Source organism: Furipterus horrens, unplaced genomic scaffold, assembly GCF_987537825.1.
Source record: "Furipterus horrens unplaced genomic scaffold, mFurHor1.1.pri manual_scaffold_4, whole genome shotgun sequence".
NCBI lineage: Eukaryota > Metazoa > Chordata > Mammalia > Chiroptera > Furipteridae > Furipterus > Furipterus horrens.
Window position 1 is genome coordinate 34710360 of NW_028327174.1, and position 20733 is coordinate 34731092.

A 20733-nucleotide genomic window follows, 5' to 3' on the forward strand; every position below is an offset into this window, starting at 1 on the left:
GTAGAACAAATAGTTTTCAGGACAAAGACAACATCTCTTATTTAGACTGCGCTAATCACCATATAACTGATGCCCCACCATTCCATTTTCCAAGCATCCAGGGAGATCTGTTTTACATGCAATTCTGAACCTTTTCATTATTTGCCATTGCTTTTATGATACAAACTTAAAAACTTAGCATCACCTCCAAGACCCTGCATGAGATGACTCCTGCCTCCTCCCTTCCTCCAACCTCATCCCTCACAGCTTCTTTCTTTCTCTCCTGTGCCCCAACTACTCTGGTCTCCTTTATTTCCTCAGTATTCCAAGCTTCAACACTTCAGAGCTTTGCTTATGCAGTTCTCGACTCCATACTCACCCACACTTTCTTTACCTAGTTAGCCCTTATTTTCCCTCATATCCCAACCCAAAGGTCCCTTCTTCATGAAAGCCTCCTGTGACTTCTAAACTAAATGGGACTACCTTATAACTCCTTAAAGCTCCCTGAACTCTTCCTCTATAGTGCTTACCACCAGGACTAAAGGTAGAACTTCTCTACTTAGCCTACATTCACCTGGTTACCACAGTAATGATGTGCTGCGTTCCCTCTGTCAAATATACTCTTGGCAATGGCACCCTTACCAGTAAAAAGGCTACTCTAGTAAACTCGCACACTTCCACTTTGACCATTTTGTCTGCTTGATCCCCAGTCTGGTTTATGTCATTTCCATTTGTTCTTGTATTTGGGCAACTTCAATAAATATTATGTAGCTAATGAAATATGGGGGACCCTGGCTGGTGTGACTCAGAGGATGGAGCTCCAGCCTGTGGACAAAAAGGCTGCCGGGTTTGATTCCCGGGCAGGGCACATGCCCGGTCCCCAGCTGGGGGCATGAGAAAGGCAACCAGTGAATGTTTTTCTTTTATTTTTTTTTATGTTTTTTATTGATTATATTGTTACAACCATTCCAATTTTCTCCCCCTTGCTCCCCTCCACCCAGCACCCCCCTCCCCCAGCAATCCCCCCCAAGTCCATACTCCTGGTTCATAAAAATTAACTATCCCCCCCCTCTCAAATATTAGGACCCTTTGTAATCTTGTAAAGGACAATGGGCGAAGGTCTCAAGCTCCTCTAGCTGCTTCAAGCTGGACATGGTCGTCGTCTTACCTACCCTTGGGTCCAGAAAACCCTAATAAGAGTGGGGGTGTGGAGGGGAGGGTGGCCTTCTCACATGGGGAAGGATCGTGCAGACTCCAACTTTTCTCTCCCCCTCTTTCTCCCTCTTTCCCCCTCACTCTAAAAATAAATAAATAAAATCTTTTAAAAAACAAAGGGGCAAAGAAGAATTATTTTAGTGACATTAGACTGAATGCTTAGTGTCAAACAGTTTAATAAAATGGTAAAAAGAATTTTTAAAAACCTGGACAAATTTTGCATTTAGATTCTTTGCCAAATGCCTTTAAGCTCTCCTAATATTTTTAGTAAATAAAAGTAAAAAAAGTAAAACATATTGTTATGGGTTTAACTTCCCAAGAAGATGACAAGGATCATCACTCAACAGATCCATACTCAAAAGCCTTGACTATCAATTAAATAATTGGCTAATTGAAAAACACTGATGAACAATGAAATATGATAGAATACATTATGTTTTAAATCATAAAACATTTAAGATAGCCATCATTTCTTTAAGATTCTATGTGCTAGCAATTTTAAAAAAACAGTCCTGTTACCAGTCACACTGGAGAAAAGAATGTTTCCCTATCCTCTCTACTTGTTGGAACAATTAGCTGATCAATCCCCATCTTTCTCATAGACTGAAAACTCTATATGGGCAGGGCCCACATCTCTTTTGCTTATTATTGTAACCCCATTACTCAACATTTGCCATATGTGACAAAGAACAGACTCACAATAAGAAGTATTTTAAATAAGTGTATAATAGTTAAGATTTGTTAAAAACAACAGCACTGTTTATTTTAAATTACTAGGAAGATCAATATGCAGATAGTTACGAACAGAATAAGTACAAGTATGGATGGAATCACCTGAAGATTTTAAGGCACAGTTGTTTTTTTAAGACAATATACACTTTTTACTCAATAATGGAAAGAACATTTGTACATATATAAAAAGAATGCCAAGCTTTTATTATTTTTAAAAGCACTCTAGCATAACAAGGTTTCTGTCTTTTAACTTATGAACTATATTTAAGACTATGTGGTTAGGTTTTCTTAAGCATCTAACATTGATTACCATATCCTTATTAAGATTTCTATATGCTGGTTTCAAATCCAGCTACCTTTTATTTTATCTGTAATAAAAAAGTAGCAATAATGCTACGTGAAATGTATTTCTCCCCTTCCTTCCAATAAATTCAAAGCAACAGGCACTGTTAAGTATAAAAATGAGAAAACAACTAAAATGAATTTTTATTTATAAAATACAAGATACTAATAAGGAAGCTAAGCTATGTAAAGTTCAGGCACAAGATGAATCTGGGATAATTCTTTTAAGCCAGGATGAGTTTTTCCAGAAAAATGCTTATAAATATTTAGAATCCCAAAAGGACATGAAGGAACATAGTACATTTATGAAAGGTTTTGTCTTTTCAAGTTCTCTATTGCTGAGACAACACCAATAAAGATATCTTTTAATTATTGCATGCAACTGATTTATAAATTTATGAGTCAGAGAAAAAGAAGCATCAAGAGACTATTCAAAAGCATTCTGAAGTAGAAGGCAGGATATGGCTCATAAATTGAAGCCAGATATACAGAGGGGTAATAGTGTCAGTGCGGCCCCAACCTTTTAGCTAATTATGAGGAATTGCTAAACAAGAGGAAATGCTAAGTCAGTGTGACCCCAGCTAGGGCACATACATACAGAAAGAAAATCACATACATACATGGACACACAAGCTCCCTCTGTCATTTTTAAAATAGTTTAAAACATCACAACTATAATCTAAAACCTTATTTATTTTGTATACTTGGGAGTTCATACTTATCTCATTTATATAGTTGCATAAGTCAAATTCATAAAATTGTCAAAATTTGTCTCCAGTACACTTTCTCCCCATCCAGAACATAACTTATGGTCTTGAAATCTAGCTCTGATGTCTTCAAGATGGATGGGTGAGAAAAGACGATGCAATGTGTTAACAGGAATCCTGGGAGAAAACATTACAACTTCTATTTACATTTCTTAAGCTATAGGGTATCGTTTATTCCCTTTTAATTTCTATTTTTGCACTTAATATTAGTAAAGTCAGCTTTTTATTCATGGTATATATACAGGATCAGAAACAAATAAGGAAACACTGACTTCGATGCCCATTTGGGAACCTGAAAACCTAGGCCACGCTGCTGTCGGCTTACTGGGCAAGAATTCCTCTCCCACCACATGGCTACGTTCAGTCAGCTGTCCCACCTCCAATTAAAATGTTCCCTTGGTCTCATTCCATTAAGAAAAAAGGTCTCCAAAGCTGGAAGTTCAAGATGATCCCCATGGTTTTATTTTCTATGCTAACTACTGAAAGGCTGTCACAGGGCACAGGGCCCTTGTATCACTAGAGGAAGGAGTTACTGTTAATGCTCTTTTCTCTCTTTTGTCATTTTGTGCCACATTATAGTTTTCATACGCTTAAGGAAGTAGTTATGGGGTATACTGTGTAATTTTCAGCTAAATCAACCCTTACAAAGGTAACAAGTGGTTTTAAAAATATTCCTTGAAAACAAACAAACAAAATCCAGGGATTTTCAAGCAATATTAATAATGCAAATATAAGTGAGTATGGGAAAAGCACAGAACTGCAACTTTTAGACTCACTGCTCTCTGTCAGCCATATTTAAAGAAAAATCTATGAAAATTCAAAAAATTCAAAGGAATAAGTTTCATGAAATGTGTGTCTAGTGCATGCTGTGGTGTGCTACCCAGGAGAACTGGCTGCTGAATGGTCACATCCAACGCCCTTCCCAAGAGTAGCCCTTGGCCAAAGTTCCACCCCAACCCAGGGATGGCACTCATCCAACACCAACGTGAGCTTACAGAGGTCTGGCGCCCTGGCCTCCAACCAGTTCCAGAGCTTCCCACAGGTTAGCTGAAGCCTCAGCTGCATCACAGTCATCCTCTCCTTCAGCCCATCCTGCATCTCCCAGCCTCTTGCAGGTGTTGTTCTCAAGAGCCCTGTCAATCAACCAAACCCACTGCATGCAACTTTGCCTGTCAGAGATGGTCTCCAGTGAACTGTGAGATTACTTTGACTATCATTTAGCATAAACCACGCTCTAAGTTTTATTGTGCTCTGAATATTAACTAAAGTACAACACATGTATATAAATTATCAATATATGAAGTCTGTCCAGAAGGTATCCAGACATGTTTCATGAAAAATAAGAGACATTTATTGAAGAAGGTACAAGATACAAGAAACACTGTATGTAAGATAATCATGCCTCAGTCCCCTTCATGTAGGCACCTTGGGACCTCACACAGTTCTCCCAATTGCCATCAGCTGCTTCCTGTATTTTCCTGAATCTCATCAATGGTCTGAAATCTCTTCCCTTTCAAAGGTGATTTTAGTATTAGGAAAAGCCAGAAGTAGCAGTGCACCAAATCTGGGCTGTAGAGGGGCTGAGCCACCAGGATGATTTGATATTTCACCAAAAAACTCTGTGGGAGACGTGATACATGAGCGGGTGCATTGTTATGATAAAGCAGCCAATCACCAGTTGCCCATAGCTGCAGCCTTCTGAATCACCTGAATAGCTCCCCACAGAGGAATGTTCAAGTTTAACATAAAATGTGATGCAGATTCATTGCTCTACTAGCTCAGTCATTTTGAACGCAATGGCCACACAGTACACATGCTCACTCAATGGCATCTACCACCCCTATTGACTAGTAAGTGACATTGTCATTGTTCCCCCATGTGCATTCCAGTCCGCTTTCCTTGGCTGCCAGGTTACATTAGTGTCACACAAACCACTCTCACTGTATTAACAATAGCTGGACTTCTCCAAGACAGAGCTTGTATGTGTGTATGTGCATACATGTACATGTACACATTCTGGAGGATTGTGGAATCTAAAAATTTTACTGATGGGAACCCCTAAAGTATTAACATGTCACCAAATATGCAAAGATAGCCTTCCAACTGCATACTTATGAATTCAGTTTTCTTTTTCTTTTTTCTTTCTTTTCTTTCTTTCTTTTCTTTCTTTTCTTCTTTCTTTTTTTTTTTTTTCCTGGCTAGTGTGTCCTGACTTCATTCTCAAGCAAGGCAGATCATATTATTCAACACTCTAAGGTTCCCCATGGCTTATAGGACAGAATCTGGTGAGAATGAGTCTATGATGAAAAGATCACCTTGATATGACCACTACTAACCATTACAGCCACACACCTCTACTGCACCCTATCATGTGCTTTATATCCTATGGACACCAAACTCTATAATTTCAAAAGCAGCCATACTATTTCTCACCACCTTTCTTTTTAACTCATGTTGTCCTGTCTGCATGGAATACTCTGCTGCCTTCACAGAGCACCACCCCCTGCCCTACTTAGCTTAACACAGCGCCTTAGCAAGGGCAGGTTGGTGGGAGCAGTGTGCCCACTTGAGGCAATAAGGTGCTGCAATGTTGCAGAAATTTGAAGAAGCAAAAGATAACTGAGTAAAAGTCAATGAGCTTTTGAATATCATCTGTCTCCTACAATCTAAATTATACCAGTAATAAAATGGTCCTTCCCACCTGGGCTGAGTACCTCCATGGCCCTCCCTGAATGTGCCACTCACACATGGTAAGCCTTGACTCAGACATTCCAGCAAACATTGAGGACTTCTAGTAAAACATGTGGGTTTAAACATAGGCCATTATTAACTCCAGGAAAACCAAATAAGTTGCATGCAAAGTAAAATAATCAATATGTAATATTCTCGGCGATAAACAACATTTACAGAGCCAAAGTAACTGTGTTTTCTCAACTGATTTAACTACCTCCCCCTCAAAAAAAGCAGGAAATGATACTGGAACAATAGGAAAAAGAATATGTGTGATATTAAGGAGTAGGGGTAGGGAGGAGGAGTATAACAAAACCAAGCTGTAGGAAGTCAGTCAACAGCTAACATTTAAATATCCCTGGATGAGCTGGGTAGTTGGTTGGAGTGTCTGTCATCCCATACATCAAAAGGTTGCAGGGTTGATTCCTGGCCAGGGCACATACCTAGGCTGCAGGTTCAATCTCCAGTCAGGGTTAATACAGGAAGCAAACAACTGATGTTTCTCTCCCATCTTTTGTCTGTCTGTCTGCCTGTCCGTCTGTCTCTCTCCGTTTCCCCCAGCTCTTTCCCTCTCTCCCTTTCTGTCTAAAATCAATAAACATATCCTTGGGTGAAGATTGAAAAATAAAAATAAGAAATATAAGGGGTAAATATTTTATTTAGAAATACAGAGTTGGAAGTAGTAGAGATGGGGTAGGCATGATCAGAGGTAAGACTGAGTGATACTTTATTATATAACTTTGAGTTTTATACGATACATACATACGCTTTATTTTAGTATGTATTTAATCGGTTAATAAAATACTCAGCTCATACAATTCATTTAGAAAACCTTCCCCAACTTCTGTTCTGTGATCTCAGAATACTCCTTCACTATACCTATCACACTGATATATTATAATTACCACTTTATGTTACTAGCTTCCCTATCAAATCCAGGTTCTTGCAGAAACCAACTATGACTTTATATTTGTATCCTCTGGCAGAAATAATACTTAAATTCAAATTTGAATTCAATAAATATTTACTGAGCTTCAAGTAGACAAAAGTGGTAATAAAATACAGGTTCCTGATTTATAACCATAGAGTATCATCATATTGGAGAGTTTATTATATGCCAAGGATTTTTAAAACTACTTTGTATTCATTCTGTCTTGATTCCTCACAACTGCTTTACAAAGCAAATATATTTATTCCCATTTTGCAGATATGGAATCAGAGACTGATAAAAGTTACATAAACTGCCCAGTTAGGAGTTAAATGATGGCCCCAAACAAGAGTATAACATTGAACTACAATATCCACATTCCTAGGCACAAACTCACAGCATCTCTCCAAAAGTAAGACACGTTCACAACATGCTAACAATATGGTACAAAACAGAGTTCAAGCCATAAAAGCAGTTATAAATATAAATATCATAAAATCAGAAGGAGAAGTCTTTGGTCAATATATTTTGTGAGGATACTGTGAAAAAGTAAAATATAATTTGGAATCAAAGGATGGATAGTGTTTCAGGAAATCTAAATGAAGGGATAATATATAAAGACAGACACAGAAATGTGAAGGCTAATATGTACACGTGAACAGGAAGCACTACATTTTCTGCATCAGATTTCTCTGCCTGAATATGCAGTGGCTAAAGCAGGCACAGACCCAGCAGCAGAGTCTCTGGGAGTGGTAAGGACATGGCCCTCACTTTTCTGAACCTATGGAACATGAAAACAATGGGTAATTACCAGAGGGATTATCCCATTAGGTTGGTGGAGTAAGGATTTGGGGAGAGGAGCATTGTTACAGATCACCTGCAACGGGATGATTTTCTTTCCACGTTTGCTTTTGAGTCCCCCAATGTGCCTCTCCAACATCACTGCTATAAAAGTCCAAGCCACCATCTGCCTCCTGCCCGGTCACTGCAATAGTCTCCTTATTAGTGTGCCCAAATTCATTCCTACCTCTCTTAAATTGGATCTATGTCCTATAGCCACAAATTTTATTCGTGCCTAGTTTAAAACTATTTGGTGGGTTTCTTTTCACCCTTATTATAAAGGCTCAACTTTCTAACATGGCCCTTAAGGCCTAATGATGTCATCCCCACCTACCTCTACAGCCTAATGCATATCCATTTCCCAGTCACTCGCCTCCACCCACGCCGGCCTTCTAATTTCAAGAACACACCCTCCTCCCTTTCTCTTTGGAATCTTTGCACATGCTACTCCCTACATCTCAACGTTTTTTTCTCTTGTCTTCTTTACTTCATTAACCATCCTTCAAATGCGACTTCCTCATGGCAGCCTTCTCTGGCTGCCCCCCCCTAAATATATCATATACTTTTCCTATATGTTGTCAGTACCACTGTGAAATACAGTTCCACAATTTGCCATCATGAATGCAGGTAATATTTTGATTAAAGACTATGTTCCTTAATAAAACTTAAATCCTTGTGTTCAAGGGGTGTGCCTGTTCCACACGTCACTGACTCTTGCGTAGTTAACATGGTATCCGGCTCATAGGAGAAGTTCAATAAATAGGTTTTGATTATTGAATGAATGAAGATATAAAACAAAAGGAAAAAGCCCAAAGACAGAGTTAAGTGGTTTGGGAACCAAGAAAAGTCAACTGATGAGGAGGTTTGAAGTAGATGGGGAAAGCCAGTCTAGGGGAATTCCTTGAGTCATACGGGGTTCAGATGTGAGCAGTGGCTTTTTATGCAGTGCCCATGGCCTGTGACATCAGCCTTCTGAGAAGAGTTGATAGGGTAGATGTATTTGGGAGTTGGGAGTCAGAAAGTTTGGGAGGCATCTGGGAAACTGTGTTCAGCTTGAATCCAGATCAGAAGCAAATTGTTCTCAAAGGCAATGCTTCAAATATGAGCCTAAAAAGATAGATTTGGAGATAGATTGTAAGGCCATTAAAAACAGGCTTAAGGGTCTCAGTTCCATTCACGTGTAGTACCCAGGCACTTTGAATTTTTGAGAAAGGGGCAACATGATCTAAATAGCATGTCAGGAAGATTGACCTGACAGTGGTAAATAGAACAGATTGTAAAGAGAGATCCTAGCATGGGGAGCTTTTCAACAGCTCAGAAATTAGCTGAAAAAAGATTCTTCTAGATGGATAGAAGTGCATATATGAAGAAAAGGGAAAATACAGTGTCATTGTGAGGCCTGACTCAATAGGACTTAAATATATTTCCTGTATTACTGGGTAAGAGTCCAGTCTTCAAAATCAGACCAATCTGGGTTCAAGTCTCAGTTCCACCATTTACCAGGTACACTACTTTGGGCAATTCACTTTCCATAATTTGTATAATGGGGCAACATTTGTATCTACATCAGAGAGTTGCTAGAAAGAATCAATAAAAATAAACTGCTTAGCACAGACTCTGGCAAGAGTAAATTATCCATTGACATCAACTATTCTTTCAAGCTAGACAGGACAAGGGCACAGTGATGGCTTGCCAGGAAACTTATTTTTGGTGGTCATGTCTTCATGACACAAGAAAATAGCTACCTATTTTATAAAGGGTTAACTCCTGTTCTGGCTTCTGAGCTGGATTCATGCCAAACACAATTACCTCTGACTCTTTCAGAGACCTTATTCCTCAAGCTGCTTAAGCCATTTCTAAACTTACGCTTTTGAAATTTATGACCAATTGTCCCCCTTGCTGTAATGTTGCCCCCCCCAGAAGCTATGCCATAGACTAAACTTGGAGACAAACCCACCGTGGCTACGTACACCACTCCACTCTTCCCAAGAAATATCAGAAAGATTATGTTGAAAGCAACGGCAACGTTCAACTCGGTGTTTAAGAGTTAACAGAAAGAGAGTTTTTGTTTTTTTTTTTTCTCCAAGGATAGGTAATAGCATCAGATTCTGAAATTAAGCACAGCAGGAAGAAAGAGGCTGCATAGATTTCACAGAGTATCACAGGCCTCTGCAATAAAGCACTTAAAAATGCCTTGTATTGCTAATTCTTTACACAATCTCCTTTTATTTCCAAAGCCATATGCGGGCTTGAGCCATGAGACTCACATTGATGTTAACATTACGCTGCTTGAATTAGAGCCATTTTTCTGCTGAGAGTCCTGTTAGGTTTAGAATTACTTTTTACTTTTTTCCCCCAATACATTTTCCAGCCTGACTTCGCAGATCAAACGAATGGTTGCCTCTTCTAACAATGCTGAATCCACCTTTGCAGTCATTACCTTAGCAAAACATCCCTCTGTGCAAGATTCCAATAACCAGGCGTTGAAGTTATATGGAAAGTCTGCCTACTTAAAGATCGCTGGATCACATGTCACTCCAGGAATTTGAAGTAAAGGAGGGCAATTCTCTTGGTCTGCTTTCAATTTCCCACCTACCCCGCCCCCACCCACAGACCCAAGTCAATACTGTTTACTCACTGATTGAACTACCCAGTAAATGCTTATTAAATAGCTAATATCGGCAAGGCGCTGTGCTAAGCACCATGGTGGATATTCGAAACAGTAAAATGAAAGTGTCATTAGCAGCAAAGCACTGCTTGGTGACAGGCAATCACTAAACTCTAAATAAACCAAGAAAGTGCAGTTTTGTGAAGATTTGTTATTTTCACAATCCACCAATCTAATGGTTAGCATCTGTGAAGATTATTTTCTCTTTTTACAAGATATTTTTTGTATCTTGAGAAGCCTTTGTTTTTCCAGTCCATGGGCATACCCTGTCATATATTTATCAAGTACTGTCTGTCATCGTATGAAGAGCAAAACAGATTCTGTCCCTGCCCTCATGTAGTGATTCCTGCTCCCAAGATAATACAAACAGGACCCTGATGATCTGATCTTACACAAACCCACATCTGTTTTTGCATGGTTTACATGTATGTATGAAGGCACTTTCCTGTAAGTACCATACGTGTCTTCTCACTAGGAGTCCTTTCAGCATACTCTAGCTTGACTTCTTTATCCACAAAATCATACGCAAACTATTCCAATCAATTTTCTACATATTATGCTTCCTCTGTTTTTACCTATTCGTTAAACAAAGATCTTTAAGCACCGACTGGGTGCCAGCCGCTGTTCTAACGATGTGGGATACACAGCTGGATACATAAATCGACCTCTGGTCTTCAGTTTACTTAGCCACCTTAGATTTGTCCTGTTAGAAAGTCCTTGCCCAGGTGAGAATGCACATAAATGTCTCCCTTCCCCCAATCCTGACCCACTTCATGTTAAGTCCCCTCACTGTTGACTTTAAACATGCTAATATTCTATATGCTCGAACTTACTAAAGGCTCTTCACATTTTATTTCAAAACTTCTAAAACCACATGATCAAAATACTGGCAATCCAACAGTCAGTGGTGCTTTATCTTGGCACTGCTACTCTTCTTGGAGCACCGTACTTTAATTCCATAAGCCACATATATAACTTACTACCAAACTAAATCAATACAATTTTTTATTACTGGTTCTCAAACTGGTTTGTGCAAAAGAATTGCCAGTCATGCTTGTTAAAAATGCAGGCTACGGGGCTTCAACCACAAAGATTCGGGGTCCTTATGTCTGAGTTGAGGCTAGAGAGGTAGATTTCTTTTTAAATATCCCAAGTGGTTTTCAATGAGATGACTGGTTAATCTCCTTTGAGAAATCCTGTTCTTTAACTTTCTGTGATGTCGATTTGTATGTATTTGAAATCTCCACTTCAAGCAAGAATGTATTTCTTTAAGTAAAGTGTAAGCAACATGCCTCTATGTGTTCTATAAATACTTTTTGGTTAATAAATGGGAAGTGGATACTTGACAATAATAACGACATTTAGAAATGACTGCAGCTCAGGCATCATTTTCGGTGACAGATGACTTCTCTTTCACCTGTTCCTCCTATTTCCTGTGGTAGAAAGGCAAGTATGATTAGTGTTCCCGTTATACATATAGGAATCCACATCAGTATCTTATCCACAAGACGACGAAAAAGTACAAATGGTGGAGTCGAAAGAGACTGAAATCCAGGCATTAATTCTCCTGTTCAAGCTGAGGAAAAGGAGCAAGCACCTGTCTCATCTGTGAAAAGGACATAATACGTACCTAACTGGAGGGCTGTGAGGATTAAATAAGATCATCCATGTAAAGCACTTAGCATAGTGCCTAGAACATAGCCAAATGCTCAACTGCTGTTAGTTTTACCACTTTCCCATCATGCAGGGCTGCTCTGAACCGAAATGAAGCTTGGTTTGCGAGATACGTTGGCTCAGCAGTCATGTATTCTGTTGCTGCCCTGTTCCAGGCACCATGATTGTGCTGTGATACAACACAGTGTCCTCAGGGAGCTTACCTGCTACATGTTCTGTCACGCTATGGTTACCCCTTTCAAACCATGCAGCCATGCATGCAGCACACCGTTCATTTCTCACTTCAGCCAGTGAGATTAACACAGCGCAGAGTGGTCAATGGCACCATGAGAATAAGGACCTCGTGGGGAGAGAAAGGTTTAACACGGCACAGTAAGCAGTGACAGGGAAAGGGAAGAAGGCAGGGAAGAGCATCTTGGGAGGCTGAAAAAGTTCCTGGAAATAAATAGTGGGCCTGTTAAGTTTCTTTATATACTGATAGATTTACTTGTTTGTTTGTTTAGTGTGCATTAAAATGATCACTTTATTTCCTGATTTAATGTAGAAAAGACACTACCTACTATTCTCCTAGTAGTGAAGGTACGATGGAAATGAGACTGAGAGAGTGAGGTAAGAAAAATCAAGACAGAATTATAAGAAGTGGTATGCACTTGTTCCAAAGCAGGGCTCAGTGCAAGAGTAAATGAGACTGATTGTGCCAGACACATACGACAGATTGCCAATACTGCATAGTAACACCAAGCATCGCGAGAACACACATGCAACCCTCAGTCAGCTGCTGGTACTACACATCAAACTTCAGCTTTCAGTAGCCAGGAATTACACCAGGAAATCTTAGCAGACATCAGATTTGAGGGCAGGCCCTACTCAGAATGGGAATAGATCAGCAACTACTGTCCAGAGAATTGAAAGCCTGGGTCAGCAAAGAATTAAATCAGAAGTTGAGTGAGAAACAGCATCTAGCAAACATGCCATCACACATACTAATCTTTTTTTCTTTTTTCTCGCAAATATTAAGTTCGTTGGCCTTTTAAACTAGAGTCATTGAAGTAACTAACCAGCGTTCACTGTTTGGGGAGAAGTCTGCCAGAAGCCTCACAGTGAGCCGTCTTTATCCTGGGCACAGATTCCCCAGAGGGGTCACTTGTCTGAGGAATGTGTCAAAAATTAGCTCTCTTTTCCTGCCTCCCATCCTCCTTGGATTCTGAGGTTGTCCCAGGGCCAGTTTCCCACACAGTACAATACACAGAACCACCTAAAAAACGGAGCGAAATGCCAGTGGTCTCATGAATCCCACTTGAAACTGACATGCTAAGGCAATGTCTTATATCCAAAATAAAACAGTCCCTTGTCTCTGCAGAAGAACTGCTCTCCATTACATTACTGAGAATCAGTCTGACTAAACCTAAAAGGCACAGTATTCTCCCTCTACTGCAAGCCCCCATGCTGCCCCCCCAAAACAGCAACAACTCAATTCTCAGTCCAATACCGTCTTTTCTCAGATGTTGTTCTCCCAGTGGGTAGAAGAATGAACTGCTGCTATGCCACCAGCTCCTCTACAGTTTCTTTTAATTTAAAGTTACAACAGGAGGGAAGAAAAGAGACTTTCTATTAAGGGACAACTCCCTGAAGGGTCTCTTAGCTGACAAGTGAAGGACTGCTCATGGCAGTGATCAAATCTAAGGCAACAAAGTGCTGGTGGCTCTGTGACTCATCACAGCAGGCGTTCGCGCTGAGGGCCACTTGAGTTCAGTGCTTTGTGGTGCAGCAAGTTGGTTTAGGAACAGTAACACAGGGAAGCAGAGACTGGCAAGGTGTTTGAGGCTCAAGATAAAATGCAGACTTACAGTGCAAATTCCTTCTCAACTGAATAGGAAGCCTAGAGGGGTAAGAAAATTAGGAGAATATTCTGTCCACCTATTGCTTTAAGGCAATTTACCTGAAGATGCTCAAGGTCAGTTGGTCTATCTGCTGGACGGACGGTTTATAACATGGTAAAACTAAGGATTAAAGCATGGGAAATGAACTGTGCTATTTTTAAAAGGCAAACATTGGGGATGTTTGCTTGCACAAACAATGCCTTCTGATTACATGAAATAAAAATTGTTTAAATATATTTACAATCACCTGATACAATTTAGTTATACCTCTCAGTTGCATTTTATGAGTACATTAAAAAGAGTACAATACATTGAGCATTTCTTCTATGCCATGCATGATGCTATAGATTTACACATAATCTCACATAATCTCATTTAATCTAGCACTCTGTGAAGTGATAGTATCATTATGCTCATTTTACAGTAAAGGCAAATAAAGCATCAGAGAGCTCAACAGAAGAAAAAGAAAAGCCATGTCTTTTTTTAGTGGTAGTTCCACCTGACCAGAGTGACGGCTATTAACCCCTGGGCGATGCTGCCAAACCATAACTATATCACTCAGATCTCCTGTTGCACAATTACAATGGACTGGGTGCCCCCACCAGTTGCCCCTATGTCTCCATTTGTGCACAAGGCCATGGCTTCAGGGGGCCGCTCCTAGCCAATGACTGAGCACAGTGGGGGTGCAGATGCAGGCCATTCCTTAGAAACAGAGGACTCTCTTCCAATGGCTATCTCTCCTCTGCCTAGACAAACCTCAGCTTTTTCCTCCTCACTCCTCTGTCCTTCCTTCTGTCTCTCTTTACATAAATGTCAAACCTGGATCACTGACAAAAGGTGTCCCAGCCTTCTTCTGCTCTCTCCCCTAATAATCTTCTTACATGTTTAACTCCATTTTGGCATGTGCTTCTCGAGGGAGCAAAATTAATGCAATAACCGAGTCATTTATTTGCTTTTTAAAAAGCCTTTCCTTTATCTTTGGTCAGTTGTACTTGCAGAGAATGTTTCTCTATCATTGGGAAGGGAAAATAACCACTAAGTTCTCCATGTTACTACTATATGTCATCTCTTCAAACAGGCAATGATATATTTATTGTGCCTTTCTCCTTGCAACCAATTTAAACAAACAAACCTATGAGATTCTCTTTAAAGGAACTGTTGACTCCATAGGGCAAAATATTGCAAAGTCAGACTTCTTTGTTTTTTCAAGTAGAATTTCTCTCTATCTACATGTATTACAACTTAATATAACCCAGTGGTGGATAATTACCAATGGATAAAAATCACAATTTTTTTTCACTAGTTTATATCTGTAATGGGAAACCAGAAAGGAGAACAAGAAAAGAGATTTACAATTAGATCCTAAAGTTTCTGTTTGCTTTTGCCTATTATGAGGATAAAATGTTAATCACTAAAGGAAGATTTATATGAATTAAAGATAGAAGTCACACTTGCACCAGATACAGCATCTTAATATAACCACATTGTCAGAGATTGTGTATACATGTTAACTGAATCACTATTTTAAAATGTTGATCTCAGCCTCAAGGAGGTGATATATTTTTCTCCTTGGACTCAAATTTATGTTCAAAGCAAGTACCAAATGAAGCTCCAAACATTGTTAATGATCAAAAAACCTTGGCTGGAGGGAGAGAAGAGTGCAGCTAACATTTACTGAGCACCTAGTTCACGTCAGATCCTATTCTAGGAATTTGGCATGTATCTAGTGTAATTCATGTATATACCTGTAAGAAAAAGCACTATAATCCCCAGCTTTAGAGGATCAGAAAAGGGGCAGAGCACTTAAAGTTCAGAACTCCAAATCATGGAAGAATTGCAAATAGACATAAACTGAGATGTTCCAAAAACTAGTGGGATCACCTCTTCCACATCCTGGTTCTTTCCTGAATTTCCTCCAAGACTTAATTGGTGACTTAGTGACAATTCAACACCTGAGCTTCCAGGGAATGTCAGCTAGAGGTCAAAACAGAGCCCTACCACACTCTGCTGGACATGAGATACCACATAACCATGAAGATAAATTGAATAATGAATAAATGTGCAGCAAAGACTGTTTTTTAAAGAAACTTATCATAAACTTTAAACTAATAAAGAATAAATGGACCTATACTTATAGAAATCAATACCACCACCACAACCACATTTTTCTGGGTGTTTTTTTTTTGTTGTTGTTGTTTTGTTTTGTTTTGTTTTGTTTTGTTTTTCTTTTTAAGGCTCAATTTTTAAAAGGCCATTATTCAATGTACTCTTTAAATGCATTCATTTTTCCTCTAGCTTTATCAACATGTTGCTCCCACTGAATGTCATCCTTACCTGTAAGTGGGGTAATTACTTGCCTATAAAGTATGATTTGAGTGGTACTAAAAAAAATAAATCCCTATGTTTAAAAATATTTCTTCTTGGAAGTTTCACTTGATACTTATAATGCCCACGTGTCTTTCCCTAAGTAATTAGATGGTCCTAATAAACTGCAACAATAATAGCAATAATAATAACTGGAGAATTAAATAATAAACTATTAATATCTTTGAATTAATCAATTTCTGAGCCAGGGGTTAAACTGGGCAAATGAGCCAGAAATTTAGAAGAGTCCATCAAAGCAAACTGGGCTGTTATTAAGTGCCCATCCTAAAATTCAGGCCAGTGATGAGGACAGCAGTGAAGAGCACCCATGCAGACAGCTAACTGGGTAGAGGTTTATAGGAAGCAACCCAAAAAGCAAATTCCCCTTAATTTTAAAGACAAGGGGACTGACTACAGTAGAGCTTATTAAATAGTACCACCCAAATGTCCCAATATGGTCCAAGGGAAAATGATTAAAAGTGCCAGAGTGGCTGCCCTACTCCTGAGTCTCAACTACTCTACTTCTTTCCCTTTCAGTACAAAAACTCACTATTTTTAAGCAAAAGATTAAACCCCAGCTTCATATTCTCAAGAATTTCATTTTACTTTTCTATTAAGAATAACTTTTCATGCAAATAAACTCTTGGTTTAATTGATGATCATTAACTAACTTCCCTACCTCTAAAATCCTTCTCCTAAAAGTTAAGTATGACTAATTATTTATGTTACATCACACAGAGAAAATAAAGAGCAAAGCCCCCATTCACATTTGAGAATCATTTACCGTTACTACTCCCCACACTCCCCCAAGTGGGAATTGTAATAACAAGACTAGACTGATCATAATTGGATTAAGAACTATAATTCTTTAATTCATTCATCAAATTGAGGCATTTGGAACCATTTATTTACAGAGTTGTTTAGACAGTTTTGTGCAGTGCTTTTAAAGATAACCCAAAATGCCTTTTGGAAAGAAGTTTCAGATCCCAAAGCATTAACATATGAAAACCAAACGTAGACAATTTACAAATGGGAGTTTTTAAACAATGTTTGCAACAAAATTGGACTTTTATTTTATTAACTATCTACAAATCTAAGTTCAGGATGTAGTTTATTTAAAGCAGCCAAGCACTTTCTTCGACTTTAAAATAAATCTACATCTCTCAGGCTAAGAAATTGTGACGAGTATGTGAGGGAATGCATTGACTTCGGGCCTAGACAAATAAATCTGCCACGTTACTCTCAAAACTCAAATTACAGCATTCTCTACCACTGGAGGTGACTGATATTGGGTGAATCATCCAGGTTATGCCAATCAATCATATCCAACAACTTTACCTGTGAACATCTCAACAGTGTCCAACATTGGAACTCTAAATTATTTGAAATCTGGTGTATCTTAGATAACTAAAAACAAGTTTTACCCTGCCTTGTTTATTACTTTTTTATATAAAGTGAACATGCCTTCAAAATGATTGCTTATCACTCATTAAAAGAATAGAGCTATTTCAAGAAGACAGTATACTCTTTTAATCATTGTATTGTACCTTTTCATTTGCTTTATAAGAAAAAAATTGTTCAAACTTTCAATTTTATTCTTTTAACTGGAAAATGAAATTTTAAACTCTCCTGATGGCTCGTGCCTTACCCCCACCAAGGACAAAAAAAGAAACCATCACACCTGAATATAAACTTCACTTTTTTATTCTTTACTATTTACTCCATATACTCCACATATAACATCTTTATAAGCATACATTCATTTTTTTTTTTCCTTTTACAAAACCATGTGTCAGTCTAAACAGGATGTGCATTTACATGTATAGCACTAAGTTAACTTGAAATAACTACTGGATCTCAAATGTCCGGTTATTTACCAAATGCCTTTGAGAGTTTTGAAGCCTGTATATAACATGCCATTCAACCAGAACTGTTTAAGCTCAACAACAAAACTAGTACAGGGTTCCTGTATTGAGTCGAAGCTCTTTTTTTCATATATTAAGTGTTTAATCTTTTAAGCCTATGTCAGATTGGTTCATTATTGCCCATTCAAAAGGCTACAAAAAGATTTTTAAAAACCCACAAGCAAATAAAAAACTCTAAAAATTCTTTATGCATAAGGTTGTTAGAAGACCACTGGAAAGAAAAATAATTTCAAGCGAGTATGCTAGTATATAATTAACACAAATAACTAAATAATTATGCACATCCCTTCCCACCCCCACAAGTAAATGTTTTTAAACAACTCATCTGATGAAAGATCTACCTTTTAGGCAAACAAAAGCAATCCCTACCAGTTTAAGGATTTCAGGCTGTATTGCATCAGTTTTAAGTGATGCTTATGATTTTTATCTTGTATAGTTCGGAGGAGTAAACAGTTGATGACATAATTTGCAGGAGAACTTTGCACAATGCCTGACAGAACTTTCAGTGTAAGTACTGTACTCATGATTTTAAATCATTGTGGCTGAATTTATCTAGGCTCCAGCCTGGGAGCTATATTTAAATCAGGGAGAAGCACCCTCAGAAACTTTGTCCCATGTATCTGCAATTGAAACCAGATTCCTTCCCTATCACAGCAGTTCACAATACAGCTGAGTCCCTTCAAAATTAGATCAAAATCCAGCATTTCTGTAAAGACCCTAAGAAATTGTCATCCTTTTAAATTCTATAAAAGCCAAACTTAAAAAACAGTTCCATATACTTTAAAACCATCTGGTCCTTAACCTAATGACTCTTGGCAATCGAGCCTGACTCCTGTAATCCTGATCAAAAACTCCGCTCTGGTTTTTCTTGAAATGTCCATTGCCTATGAATCTCCCACGCGCCTACTGCATTGGTCTGTTTTGTTTGTGTGGATTTTTTTTTTTTTTAAGGATACTAGGGGACATTATTTATCAGCATCAAGGAAACAAATCACTCTGTCTAGTCCCTTTGCAGATTCCCACAGTTACTACGCAAAATCCCACAGATTTCCCTTGGTCTTGCCCTTGACTAAAAAAGAGTGCTGAGCCTGAAGGCAACCTCTGGGGAAATCAGCTCATGCCTTTCTGGCAAACTACTTTGGATATCTGGATATTGTGAGGATCCAACTGGGATAGCACAAATTCCTAAACTTCTCTAAAGAAGTACAGTTGACTGCTACCCAGGGTGCCTGAGTAGGCTGACACTGAGAATACCACCCTGCATATTCACAGAATTCTTCATTTTGACCTACTTCAGTCGAGAAGGAAAGACATGGAAATGAATTCACATCCACCACACTCTGAATTTACCCACAGAGGCCAACGTCTTCAGACATTCACCAGGGTCAAACGATTAATTAACGTATTCGCTTTGCAAAGTGTAAGGGAAATTACTATTAAAATATGTAAATAATGCTTCGTGTGCATCCGATGCCAGCAGATCAATGCGCAAGAAACTGCTGCTATCAAATGGAAACATTTCCAAATCCAATTTGATTTCAACTCTTTTCCTTGCTTATTACTGTAGCCCCAAAGTGCAGGCGAGACTTCCCAAACCCGCGCTTAAAGTGACAACACGTGAGAGGTCTTCACTTCGTATGCAGAGAGGGAGGGGGGCGGGGGAGGGTAGTTGCAATTAATAAAGCTTCCGGTCTCTGAAATCCCTAGAATCCTGAAGGATGAGACTTGTTTCCGAAATTCCGGGCGGTAGGGAGGGGGAGTGGTAAGGAGAGGGATTGCAGAAATCGAAACAAAAAGACAAAAAGGGGGTATATTCAGGTTGTGGGATGGGCTGGAGGGAGTCGAGTGTATACTCTAGCGAGGGGAAGGCGCTCTGTCCAACTTTTAGGGTCTGTCGTTTGACGTTAACCGAGGTGCACAGACTAGCCTAGGATTTTCTCTGCGCTCCTGCCCTCAGCTCTCATCACCACCTAGAAAACAATACCGGCAAAAGCACGCAGGCTCCCCACCAAAAATATAAAGTTTCTCATTTCCTGATCTGGGTTCAAGCACACACCCCAGGGCTCCCCCCCGTCCCCGAACAGGCGCCCCTCGAGGATGACAGGGCCGCTTCCCGTCTCGAGCCGCCTCCCGCCTCTCCCTCACCCCCATTCCAGTCCCTCTCCCTCTGTACTTGAGAAAACTCCGGTGGTGGCGGCCCCCGCCCTCCCCAGCCGGCTCTCCAGCTGGAGCCGGGAAGGAGCGCTGAGTGGCGGCACGGAGAGCGGCAGAGGGGAGCTCTGCGCCTTGGAGGTCTGCCCACAACATCGGGACGAACAACAAAGTTAAAACACTGCGATTCACGCACCTTACCGGGTCTCCTTAATGTCTCCTCTGGCGTGGGATGCAAAGTGGCACAGTGGCGGGCTGGGGGCCCCCGGGAGGAGACTGGAGATGGGTTTTGGTGGCTCGCCTTTTTCACTCGTGTGTGTGTGTGTGTGTGTGTGTGTGTGTGTGTGAGTGTTTGTGTGTGCGCGCGCGCGTCCCTCTCCCAGGTCTCTCGCTCGCTGGCGCTCCCCGTGTAGCTCTCAAGGACGAGGTGAAATCCCTTTGCTGGTCATGAGGCGGCTTCAGAGACAAACAACACAATGCGAGTGCAAATAACAAAAGGCAAAAAGACAGTAGGAACAATGGGAGAGGCGAGGGCAGC

The 20733-nt window shown here is 39.6% G+C and overlaps 1 protein-coding gene across 1 annotated transcript in view; it reads right to left on the bottom strand.

Moving 5' to 3' along the window:
* The window catches only part of SOX5 (SRY-box transcription factor 5), a 941468-nt gene extending 920962 nt beyond the window's left edge, over positions 1-20506 (bottom strand). The window contains exon 1 of the mRNA XM_090275485.1: positions 20392-20506. The gene's annotated coding sequence lies outside the window, so the exon portion shown is untranslated. The remainder of the gene's footprint in view (positions 1-20391) is intronic.
* Positions 20507-20733: the final 227 nt, after the last annotated feature.